Genomic DNA, 12,812 nt, shown 5'->3' with positions numbered 1-12,812 from the left:
ACCGGCCCGGGGACTGCTGTAGTCGCACCCGGCTCGGAGACTTCAGAACCCGGCCCGGGGACTGCAGTAGTCGGCCCGGGGACTGCAGCGACACAAGAAGCGGTGGCCGACTCCAATTCCCCACCACCCAACCCGCCTACCCGAGTCACAGTGGCGGTATTAACAGTAGAAGAAGTCATAGCTCCATCATGGGCCCAGCCCATCCTCAACTTCCTAGTCAACAGAGAGCTGCCGACTGATGAGATCTCGACAAGATTAGTGCAACACCGAGCCGGAGCATATGCAATAATAAACAGAGAGCTTGTCAAGCGCAGCGTCACTGGAGTCTTCCAGCGCTGCGTCGAGCCAGAGAAAGGTGTGGCAATCCTCAAGGATATCCACCAAGGCGAATGTGGCCACCACGCAGCCTCAAGATCACTTGTGGCCAAAGCTTTCCGCCATGGTTTCTTTTGGCCAACTGCTTTGGAAGATGCCAAAGAGATAGTCAAAAGCTGCAAAGGATGCCAAATCTTCAGTTCCAAGCAACACCTGCCGACTTCTGCACTCAAGACCATCCCCCTCACCTGGCCCTTTGCCGTCTGGGGGCTGGACATGGTCGGCCCATTCAAGACAGCCCGCGACGGCTTGACACATCTGCTTGTCGCCGTGGACAAATTTACCAAGTGGATCGAAGCGAAGCCGATCAAGAAGCTGAACGGGCCGACTGCCTTGACATTCATTGCCGACATCACTACTCGGTACGGCGTGCCGCACAGCATCATCACCGACAACGGCACAAATTTTGCCAAAGGAGCACTGGCACGTTTCTGCGCGACGCAGGGTATCCGACTGGACTTAGCGTCCGTTGCCCACCCGCAGTCAAACGGCCAGGTCGAGCGAGCAAATGGACTCATCCTCTCCGGCATCAAGCCCCGACTGGTCGTACCACTGTAGCGATCGGCCGTCTGCTGGCTCGATGAGCTGCCAGCTGTCCTCTGGAGTCTGCGTACTACCCCAAACAAGTCAACCGGCTTCATTCTGTTCTTCCTTGTATATGATGCCGACGCTGTCATGCCAACTGACATCGAGTTCGACTCGCCTCGGGTCACCATGTACACGGAGGCAGAGGCCAAGGAAGCACGAGAAGACGGCGTCGACCTGCTGGAAGAAGGCCGACTGTTAGCACTCAGCCGGTCCGCCATCTACCAGCAGGGTCTGCGCCGTTACCACAACCGAAAGGTCAAGCCAAGATCCTTCCAAGAGGGCGACCTTGTGCTTCGGCTGATCCAGTGAACAACCGGCCAGCACAAGCTCTCGGCCCCTTGGGAAGGCCCTTTCGTCATCAGCAAGGCACTAGGCAACGACTCCTACTACCTGATCGACGCACAAAAACCAAGAGCACACAAGAGGGGTGATTCCAGCAAGGAGTCGGAACGACCATGGAACGCGAACCTCCTGAGAAGATTTTACAGTTGAAAGCAGTATGTATCATGCTACCTTTTTGTATTAAGTACGAAACAACGGGCCCCCCGAGGAGCACTCGGGGACTGCCCTCCTTTATCTATGAATGACGAGTGTCATGCTCATGAATGTATTATTACATTTGATTTTCTGTCTGGCACCGGGTTCGACCAGTCGGCCCAGGGACTGGCCGCCTTAAGTTATATTAAAAGTTCTACCTGAAGTCAGACAAGTAGTGTGCCAGCACCCGAGCCCTCTCTTGTTGAAAGTCGCAGCTCGAAGAACCGACTGTCCGACTGGCAAGAGCCAAAGGCAGAAAGGATGCCCACACGAAAAACGGCTAAGGACTAACGAACTTATATAACACAAAGACGGCCTCCAACCACGCCTACCGGCTGTCAAAACAGCCGGCTGGCCGGCCTCCCAGTCACTTCGCCAAAATCCAACAAAGCTAGAGTACTTGCCCTCCCAACTGGCCAAGCACTTCTCCAGCCACAGATTGCAGAGCAACTGTCCGACTGGGGAGGCGGCAACAAGGGAGCGCGGCAAAGGAAACAGCAGAAGGATGAAAAGCAAAGAACAAGGGAAAGCCAAACGCATGCATAAATATATTTACACATAAGGCCCCCAACAGGCCGGGAGTCAATATTGTTCGAATACACCCCCAGTGGGTGGAATTGTGCAAACTTAACAAAACACTATTCCAAGAATGGTGAAACAGGAAAATAGAGGCAGCAAACTAGACTAAGGGCGCAGTGCGGGAGCCGGGTTGGTCGGTGGAGACGGCACCACCGGCTGGAGGAGTGGCCGACTGGCGGGTCTCGGCTTGATCATCGCCGGCCGCAGACGGCGCACCCACGCGGGCCTTGTTGCTGGAGGCACGATCAAGCTGAGGCTGACCGGCTGCTCCACCATCTGGCGTGACGTCTTCACCCTCCTCCTCCTCGCCCTCGTCGCTGGAGTCGATCTCCTCCGCCGAGTCCTCGCGGTCTGCCGGGTTCAGCCCAAACCACTCCTCCGGCTGGGCAATGCCGTTGTCGTCCACCTCAGGAGCGAAGGCGCTGGTGTCGGTGTAGTCGGCGATCGCCGAAGCCCGCTGGATTATAGCCGGCCGCGCCGGCTCCAGCTCCGTGTCAGCCTCCTGCCGCCAGGTGGCCAGCTGGTCCAGACTCAGCTCGGGATACCAGGCCTTGGCGAACTCCAGCGCCCGCGTGGCGCCGGACCGAGCCGCCGAAGCCTCCCAGGCCTCGAAGCGGCCGACCGCCACCTCCAGCCAGTCGGCGGTCCGACTGGGGGTGCGGGGAATCACCTCTCCAGGCTAGAGGGTGGCTAACACCTGCTCCCCAACACGCTGAAGCCGGCGGAGCATGCGGTGAGCCAGCTGAAGGCGGGCTTGAATCGCCAAGAGCTGCTCCTCCAGCGACCGGCGAGTGTTTGGCGCGATCTTGGCGCCAGCCTGCCTTCGTGCCTCGCGGTGGGCCTCGACAACCTGGTTGGCGGCGGTAGAATAGCCAGGGAAGTACTCTGCGCAAAGAAGAAAGAGAAAGAAGAGAAAAACACCAAGTCAGAAAATGAGCTAAAACGGCAAGCGGCAAGCAAGGACGAAAAGGAAGGCGACCTACCGTCAACCAAGTCTTCGATCTGGCCATAGCCGTTGATCAGCGTCTGCTTCGCTTCAGCCCAGCTAGCCGCCTCCGTCTCATACTCGGCTTGGAGGGCGGCCTCGCTGTCCTGCACCGCCTTCAGGGCCGCCTTGTGGCTCTTCTCCTGGTCGGCCAACCTCTTGGCCAGGCGGTCACACTCCTGTGCCAAGGCGGCAAACTTGGCCTCCTTAGCGCGGAGGGCAGCCTGAGTCCCGCCCAGCTGTTCCCTCAGACTGGCGTTGGCCGCTGCAGGGATGGCAGAAAAGAAAGAAGCAATAAGGGAGAAGTTGTCAAGGAAGATCCGACCCGACTACTCAGCAGTCGGCCCGAATCTCGGGGACTACACCCAGTGGGTGCGCTGACGTGCCCCCACGTGAGATAAAAGACGAAGCACTTACCCCGGCTCTCAGACAGGTAGGCAGTCTTCTGGGTCAGCTCCCGAGCCTGGGAGTTGAAGGCAGCCGCGCGGAGGTTGTGGTAGTCCTGCAAGTCAGGCAGAGGAGCGAATGAGAACAAGAATAGCAAAGCAAGGCCTGCTAGGTAGTTCCAAGCCGCCTACTCTGCAGCCGACTCGGAACTCGGGGACTACACCCAGTTGGTGCGCTGACGCGCCCCCACGGAAGAAACCAAGATCAAAAAAGCAAAGACAAGAAGACTAACCCGAATGGCCGCCCGCGTCGCAAGGAACTTGTCATTATATTTCCTCAGCGCCGCAGCCTGGGCTTGAAGCCGGTTCCGGACATCCTGCGCTGCCACGTTCACCACAGCCGTCCCTCCACCCGGCGTCCACCCCGAGCTGGTGCTGGCTGCCTCCATGTCCTGGGCCGACGAGCTGGAGCCTCCGGCCTTCTGCGGCTCCGATGCAGCCTTCCCCGCGCACTGGCGCGATGGTGACTGGACCACCAGATCCGTCCTCGCGGCCGGCTCGCCCCCGGCCAATTGCGCAGGCGGCAAGTTAGACTGGCCGCCTTGGGTCGCTCCAGTCGGCGGGGCTGGTGCCGCCTCCCTCTCCAGGACGACGACGTCGTCCTCCCTCTCCAATCCTGGCTGGTCGCCGCCGGCTTCCTCTGGTGGGGGCTCTGGGGCCTCAAGCGCCGCGACGCGCAGAGGGGTGACGAGCAAGGCCCCCTCCGCCATCGCCGCAGCCGCAGCCTCCGCGTGGGCCTTGGCCGCGGCGTCGGCGTGCGCCTTCGCCGCCTCCTCCTCCTGGGCCGCCTTGGCAGCAGCCGCCCTCAACTCCTCCGCCTCCCGCGCCTCCCCCGCGTTTCGCTCCGTCGCCGCCTGAAGCTCGGTGCGGGGGTCCACGCGGCGGGTGCTCCCGGATCCTCCCGGCGATCCGACGACGGATGCGGCAGCAACCCGCTCGAGCGACAGCAGAGCCCTGATTTTTTGAGAAAGGATAAGGACTCGGAAACCACCAAAGAAAAGAAGAAAGAATGCACAAAGGAGTATGCACTTACGCCGACACCGTCTGCGGCTGCTTCACCACCTTGCGGAAGCGGGCCACCTTCGCGGCCGCCTCCTCCCGCCTGGTCGCCGCCGCCCCGCCCTTGGGCTTCTTCGGCCGACTGCCGAACAAGGCCGACGCGGCACGACGCTTCTGCCCGCCGCCCCGAGCAGGCGGCGCGGCGGAGGAACCCGCGCCGTGGCCAGACGCCGGCTGGCGGCGTGGGACGGCTTCCGCCTCGTCGTCATCTGGCCAGTCGTCGAAGCTGGCTCCAAGACCGGAGCCACCTGCTTCGCCGCCGGCTTCGCCGCCACCTGCCTCGGTGTTGTCCTCCATGCCCGCAGCCCCCAAGTCGTAGTCCTCCAGGTCATGTTCTGCCCGGTCAGGGAGGAATTGGCGCTCCGTCTCCGACCCAGCCGCAGGTCGAAGGAGAGAGCTCTGCCAAGGCACCCCGACTGGTCAGAGACGGCCAGAAGGAATTCGGCAACAAACTAAGGAAAGAGAAAACATACCATGGGCGGAGGATGCGCCCGGGAATATGGCTCCTTGCCAAACCGCCACTTTGCGGAGAGCTTGCAGTTCGCAAGGTAATTCACCATGTGGGCCACCTCATCATGCGGCATGTCCTTGGTGCACATCCGGCTCGGATCGAGCTGGCCGCTCATCTGACAGATCAGGTGAGGGCGGCTCTGAAGCGGAAGCACCCGGCCCGCGACGAAGGCGGCCAGTAAGTCGGGCCCAGTTAGGCCCTCCGACTGGATCATCACCCGCAGTCGGGCGACGGCCGCGGCTCCAGCCGACGTCAGCGACGCGGCCCGATAGGACCAGTGGGGTCGCCTCCCAGCCGGCGGGCCGGCTACGTAAGCCGGAAAGTTGACGTAGTCGCCCTGCGGGGCGACGTTCTTCACGTAGAAATAGGACTTCTGCCAGCGCTTCACCGACTGGATTAACGTGATGACGGGGAAGGGGTTGTCGGCCGCCGGCCTCCGCATCGCGATGAAGGCGCCGCTTTGGGCCAGCACGCCCTGCGTGCGGGTGCCCACCTTAGATTGGAAGAACTCCCCCCAGAGCTCGATGGTGGGGAGAACGCCAAGGAAGCCTTCGCACAAGGTGACGAAGGCGGACAGCAGCACCACCGTGTTCAGAGTGAGGTGGTGCGGCTGGAGTTGATAGAAGTCGAGGAAGGAGCGGAAGAAGGCGCTCGCCGGCAAGCCGATGCCGCGCAGGAAATGCGAGCGGAAGACTACTCGCTCGCCTTCCTCCGGCTCTGGCGTGATCTCCCTCGCAGGCGCGAGGCGGACCCGCACCTGGTCTGCGCTGGGCAGCCGCTGCGTCTTGCGAAGGAACTCGATGTGGTCCATGTGGACGTTGGAGCCGTCCCAGTCCCCGCCGTACTGCATGGTGACGAGAAGCTAGCGAGGAAGGGTGCGGCGGCGGAGAGAGCACGGCCTTGCGGCGGCAGAGCTGCGGGGTGGAGTGAAGAATGGTGGGACGGCGCGGCGGCGAGGCGCTGCTGCAAGGTAAAGCAGGAGGAAGAAGATGGAGGGGAGGAGAGGAGCGTGCGAGCGTCTGCCGCTTCCCCTCCTCCCCCTACTTATAGCCTCGTGCGGCGAAGCTGAGAAGGCGAGGCGTGGGGCGGAACGTGGGATTAGCTGTGCCCACTGCCCCCACGTCCCACGGTTATTGCGCCCTAACGGCGTGCGGAAACCGCCGCCGGAAGACGTGCGGACGGCTTTGGGCCGCAAAGAATCCGCGCCTGGGCCTAGGCGTAGGAGTGGTGGGCCCTTGGCCTGTGGCGACGTCTTGTCTCGCGTGTGGGTTGGCAGGCTCTCTTCAGCCAGGGAACGCCACGTGGTTCACAGGCGGCGAGCGGCCGGCCCATGGCCCGGCGCACGCGCCAACAGACTCCCGCCTTCCGACTTTAAAAATTTCGCCAAGACGGCGCGCCCAACCGAAGCCGGCTCCTAGCTGCTGGCTCGTCAAGATAAGAAGCTAACCGAGCTTCTCGACTTCCACTTAGCCTTGAAGCCCAACCAGCTTCGGGGACTACTGTCGGAGTAAATGGCCACGGGTAGCCTAACCGACTCCCCCTGGCTCTTCGAAAAATTATCAGGCCATTCAAGCCTTCAAGCATACAAAGCATAGGGCCGCCTTCCCCCGGCCGGCTATCCCCTGGGCCGACTCCCAGAAGGCGACCCAGTCTCAGAAACCTCCCCCAAGAAAGATACGAGATAGCCGACTCCCAGAAGCCGGCCATGAAGAAAGCCGACTCTCGGAAGCCGGCCATGAAGAAAGTCGGCTCCCAAAAGCCGGCAAGACTGTACCCACATAACGGTGATAAGATGGGGCGTGGCCGCAGTATGGCCCACTGCCCCCGAATCCCGGAACAGGCATGGCCACAGGGCGCCGTACGGGCCAGCCATCCCCGACCGGCGCGGCACTGTAGCCATGTTGGCCTCGATGTCACCCACGACGGGCGCCAGTACGGCCCGTAGGCGGCGGGCCCCTTTTGCCAGAGAGACATCTGCAGACGGCCCGGCCTCCTCTAGTCGGCCCGGGATATGGCCGGCTCCCAATAGCCGGCTACCTCCCTCCCTCGAAGCATGCGCCCCATTAAGGAGACAAGACGAGGTAAGGCTACAGTGAGAGCTCGCAAGACGGCGACACTGTAGCCACGCTTACCTCGACAAAGCCCTCGTCGTCAGAGGCGAGCCGACAGTAACCAGCCGCCGATAAAGCCCCCAAGCGGTGGGGCTGGCGTGCCGGCCAAGAAGCCGGTAGCTGGCGAGAGCCACCAGTCAGCGGGCCCCAGTGACTGGCGGAGAAGCCGGCGAGCATAGATACTGACGGCTGGGACCCGCGCCCAGCTGGATTACCATTGTACCCCTGGGGGGTAGGCCTATATAAACCCCCGCGGGACACCCATGCAAAGGGTGGATCTCATAGAGTTACCCAAACACATAGAGAGAAAAGGAGAGCTAGCCTTGCCCTTCTCCTTCCTCTAGCCAGACAGCTCAAGGAGCTCTTGTAGCTACTTGTCTTGATCTAGTGATCATGCGGAGACCCCGCAGAGTAGGACTATGGGTGTTATCTCCACGGAGAGCCCCGAACCTGGGTAAGATTCGCCGGCGTGCATGTCTTCGCCTAATCCCGTTTCCAGGCACCGGCGACGTCTTACTGGCTCCCACAATGATAAGCCACCCGTTGGCATATGTCACACCTACCACCCGACACAAGTAATTCCGAACGGAGGGAGTACTACATATGTCTATTAACCATGTCCGTACATCAAACTAATGCCCTTTGTATCCCTCGTCAATCACTTATGATGAGATAGTCACCCGGGTGGGTTACTGTGAGACGCCATACTCGTTTAAAGAGTGAAGTGTCATCCTCCCCACATGATTCTCATGAAACAGCAAGGCTAAATGAAGATAGTCAACGTAGCTCTCTAGTTGATGACCGCAATTCCCCCACACCACCATCACAGGTGCTTTCTCTAACTTCGCAGTGTGATATGTGGTTGCATGTTGCATACGGTGTCTAGCTTGTAATGCTTCTAATTAGAGTAAATTGCATCTGCTTAGTTCACACATTATGCCTATGAATATGACATGCCTTCCTATTTTTGGTACACACTACATCTATGTGTTAACCTTGTTCTTACATGAAACTACCTCTCTTCTGTATCCTGCATTAATCACTTACGATGAGTCACCTTTATTCGTTGCATATTGCATATTATTTCTAGCCTGTTGCCATGTATTGCTTCTAATTTGGTCAAATTTTGTTAGAGCACCCTTTTAATTTGGCAGAGTGATATTGGTTTCATCTTTCATATGGTTTCTAGCTTGCATTGATTCTAACAAGTTCAAGCACCTTGTGCTTAGTTTACACTTTATACATCATACATGTCAATATGTCATGCCGTCCTGTTTTTCATACATATTCCATCCTCCTATCATGCGGCTGCCTTACATGAAAGTAGTGTTCGTCAGTATCATGCATCAATGAGTTCTGAAGAGCAAATTTTATTCCTTTTTCTTGTGGGTTTGACTTGACAAGGCAAAATCAAGAAGGAGGAAGGAAAAGAGTAAGGAAGGCGATGATGGTGGTCCTCTACAGCAACGTAAATGGAGCATTTGTGCCGATTCTCCTTGTAGTGATAGTGCATTACAAGGTCCAAGTCTCCGCTCCCCTACTCCACCATCCAAGGTGCTTGCTCTAACTTGGCAGTGTGATATCTGGTTGCATGTTGCATATGGTGTCTAGCTTGTATTGCTCCTAATTACTGTAAACGGCATCTTCTTAGCTTACACATGATACGTGTGAATATGACACGCTTTCCTGTTTTTGGTACATACTATATCTGTCTATCACACCATGTTCTTACATGAAACTACTCTTCCTGTGTATCCTGCACCAGTCACTTATAATGGAACACCTTTAAGTTGGCAGTGTGATATTGGTTTGCGTCTTGAATATGATTTCTAGCATGTATTGCTTCTAGTTTGATGAACGCCACCTACGACGAGACAGTTTTAACTTGGGAGAGTGATATTGATTGCACCTTTCATATGGTGTCTAGTTTGGAGTGCTTCTAATTTGTTGAAGTGCCTTCTGCTTAGTTACCACATCATAGGTGTGAAAATCTCAAGCCGTCCATTTTTTCGTACATATTCCATCCTCGTATCATGACTTTGCCTTTCATCAAAGTAGTGTTCGTCAGTATCATGCATGAATGAGTTCTGAAGAGCGAATATATTCCTTTTTCTTGTCAGTTTGACCTCACAATGCAAAATCAATAAAGCTGAAGGAAATTGGCAAGGCATTGGATGATGGTGGTCCTTCCGAGCAACTGAAATGGAGGTTCTCTACAGATTCTACTCTGCCATCCTCCCAACAAGATTCGCAAGACAAAGCAAGGCTAGACAGTCAATGTAGCTGTGTAGATGATGAGCACATCTCCCCTACTCCACCATCACAGGTGCTTGCTCTAACTTGGCACTATTATATGTGGTTGCATGTTGCGTATGATGTCTAGCTTGTATTGCTTCTAACTTTGTTGAATTGCATCTGCTTACTTTACACATAATGCCTGTGAATATGACACGTGTTCCTGTTTCTAGAACATACGTGTACATGATGAGCACATCTCCCCTACTCCACCATCACAGGTGCTTGCTCTAACTTGGAACTGTTATATGTGGTTGCGTTTTCCGTATGATGTCTAGTTTGTATTGCTTCTGATTATGTTGAATTGCATCTGCGTAGCTTACAACTTATACCTGCAACGATCACTTACCCGTAAGACACATTTAACTTGGGACTGTGATGTAGGTTGCATCTTGCATTGTCTTGTAGCTTGTACTGCTTCTAATTTCTTAAAATGGCACTTACGACGAGATACTTTTTACCTGATAGAGTGATATTGGTTGCATGTTCATATGGTGCCTAGCTTTCATTTCTTCTAATTTTGTTGAAATGCCTTCCGCTTACTGTTTTTTCATACATATTCCATCCTCCTATCGTACGTGTGAATATGAAACGCTGTCTTTTTTGTATATATTCCATCCTCCTATCCTGCGCTTGCCTTACATCAAAGTAGTGTTCGTCTGTATCATGCATCAACCAGTTATGCAGAGCTAATTTTATTCATCTTCTTGTGGTTTTGACTTCATAAGGCAATATCAGAAAATAGGAAGGAAAAGAGTAAGTTAGGGGATGTTGGTGGTCCTCCGCACCGACGCAAACAGAGACTCTCTAGATTTGCCACTGCTACTGCTAATGGAGTTGAAGTCCCAAGTCTACATGATGAGTTCATCTCCCGTACTCCATCGCAGGTGCTTGCTCTAAGTTGACAGTGTGATAATTGGTCTCATGTTGCATATGTTGTCTAGCCCGTATTTATTCTATTTTGATTAAATTGCACCTGCTGAGTTCATACGTTATACATGTGCATATGACATGGCGTTCTGTGTCTAGAATACACTGCATCTATCTATCATACCATGTTCTTACATCAAAGTACTGTTGTTGTGTATCCCGCATCAGTCACTCATGATTGGACACTTTTAACATGGCGGTTTGATAGTGGTTGCATCTTGCATTGATTTCTACGTTGTACTGCTTCTAATTTTTCGAATTGCCACTTATGACAAGACACTTTTAACTTGGCAGAGTAATATTGGTTGCATCTTTCATATGGTGTCTAGCTTGCATCACTTCTATTTTCTTGAAAATCCTTCTGCTTAGTTTACACATCGTAGTTGTGAATATGTCATGCCGTCCTGTTTTCCTTACATATTCCATCCTCATACGGTTGTCTTACATCAAAGTATTGCTTGTCTGTATCATGCATCAATGAGTTCTGAAGAGCAATTTTATTCTTTTGTGTTGTGGGTACGGCTTGACATGGCAAAGTCAGAAAAGAGCAAGCAAAATAATATAGTAGGGAGTGGAGTTACTCGTCGGGTGAAACGGAAAAGGATCGGCCATCCAGATTCTGCTGGTACTTATAGTGCAGTAGAAGGTCCAAGTCCACCGGCTAAATCTAGAAACACAATATCACCTGCTCCACCAGCTGCAGCATCCGCTTCAACTGTACCAGCATCTCAACGAGTTACTCGTTCGTTTGCTCCGGAACTGGCCAGTTCCCAAGCTGCCTTCACACCTAACACTACTTCTGAAGCACTGCTGACACAACAAGACTTGGCAAGATTAGATGAACCTCATGAGCATCAACACCAAGACAGTACCTGACCGAGTCAAGTTGCAGTTGCATGCTCCTTTATATGTACTCTCACAGTTTGATGTACACTAACACTTTCCATATTCGTTGTTGGACTAGCACCACGACGCAAGCAGAAACAGACATCAGGGATAATGCTTGATAGATTAACAAAATCTAAAGGAGGAAGAATGGAGATCCATTTTGAGGCAGGTTTAAAAAGGCCACGTGATGCTACAGAGTCAGCCAAGTTAGTATCAGAGGCAGCCGTTGCCGTTAGGTGTCATGCACGTATCCTCCCAACGTGGATCCAGTACAGGAATGAGAAAGACAATACCCAGTTTAACACCTTCCTTGACCATTTATCCATAAGTAATGTTATTCATCGCAATTAGTAATATTGTCTTGCTCTGTCCCATACTTTCTAGCTTCCTCCTAATAAGACTCACATTCTTTTTTCAACAGATGAGGTTCAAGTTGGATCCGAAAGATGATGCAACTAAACAAGCATGCACTCATGTTTTTCAGTCTGCTCTGCGACAGTATCGGTACCACCTTAGAAAATCTCACTTTGAAGGCAAGGCTAACAATGAAATAGCCCAAACATCTCTAGTGGAATATATTACAGATGAAGACTGGACAGCCCTCGTTAAACACTGGTCTGATCCAAAGTATCAGGTAGCTATATGTATTTTATCTGACCACATATTGAACTTGTATTTATGTATGTGCCTTACAAGTGTATCTTCTTCTAGGCTAACTGTTTGAAGAACAAGACCAACCGTTCTAAAGTGAAATTCCAACAGACAACAGGATCTCGTAGCTATATTGCTGCGAGGCTCTTGTAAATAGCTGCTACTTCCTTCTTTTTTCTGTGCCATATTATCGTATCTATATTGACTTGTTCCAAATATAGAGGAAAGCCTGTGCGGACCAAAAAGAACCTGAACCGAATGCAGTGCAAATCTTCAGGGATTGCCACACCAACAAGATGAAGGGCACGAGCACACCAGTTCAAGCCGCTATTGTAAGTCCTTACTCCTGCCATTGAACTGATTGGTACTGTGATGTGTTCATTTAACTACTTGGTTTGCAGCCAATGTCAGTTACTCTGTTCACTTTTATACACAGTTGTCTTAACGTATCATTTCACCTTACATGGTTTAAAAGAGATGAAGGATATTCTTTTGGTCTTGATCTGTATTCTAGTTGTTATGTTCACGTGCGCACACAATGATAAAATAGCCTGTTTGTTTTATATCTGTTTGCCCATGATATGAATGATGTCATACTATGTTCATCCTACTTTAAACCATGTCTCTTTATCCTTAGATGTCAACGAATGTGAGGAAATAGACAATACAGTAGGCATGCTACATGGACATATGTTCCGAAAGTGATTTTATTATGTAGTTGGCACTACAATACATGCTAATGTATTACAGTAGTTCACCAAAACAAGTTATGTATAAACATGTAACATACTTTGTTTGTTTTTGTCTCATTAGTAACTTATCTGGTACACTAATCTACAAGTTCAAACTTTCAGGAA

Source organism: Aegilops tauschii, chromosome 5 (assembly GCF_002575655.3).
Source record: "Aegilops tauschii subsp. strangulata cultivar AL8/78 chromosome 5, Aet v6.0, whole genome shotgun sequence".
Lineage (NCBI taxonomy): Eukaryota > Viridiplantae > Streptophyta > Magnoliopsida > Poales > Poaceae > Aegilops > Aegilops tauschii.
Note: the sequence above shows the minus strand (reverse complement) of the source record.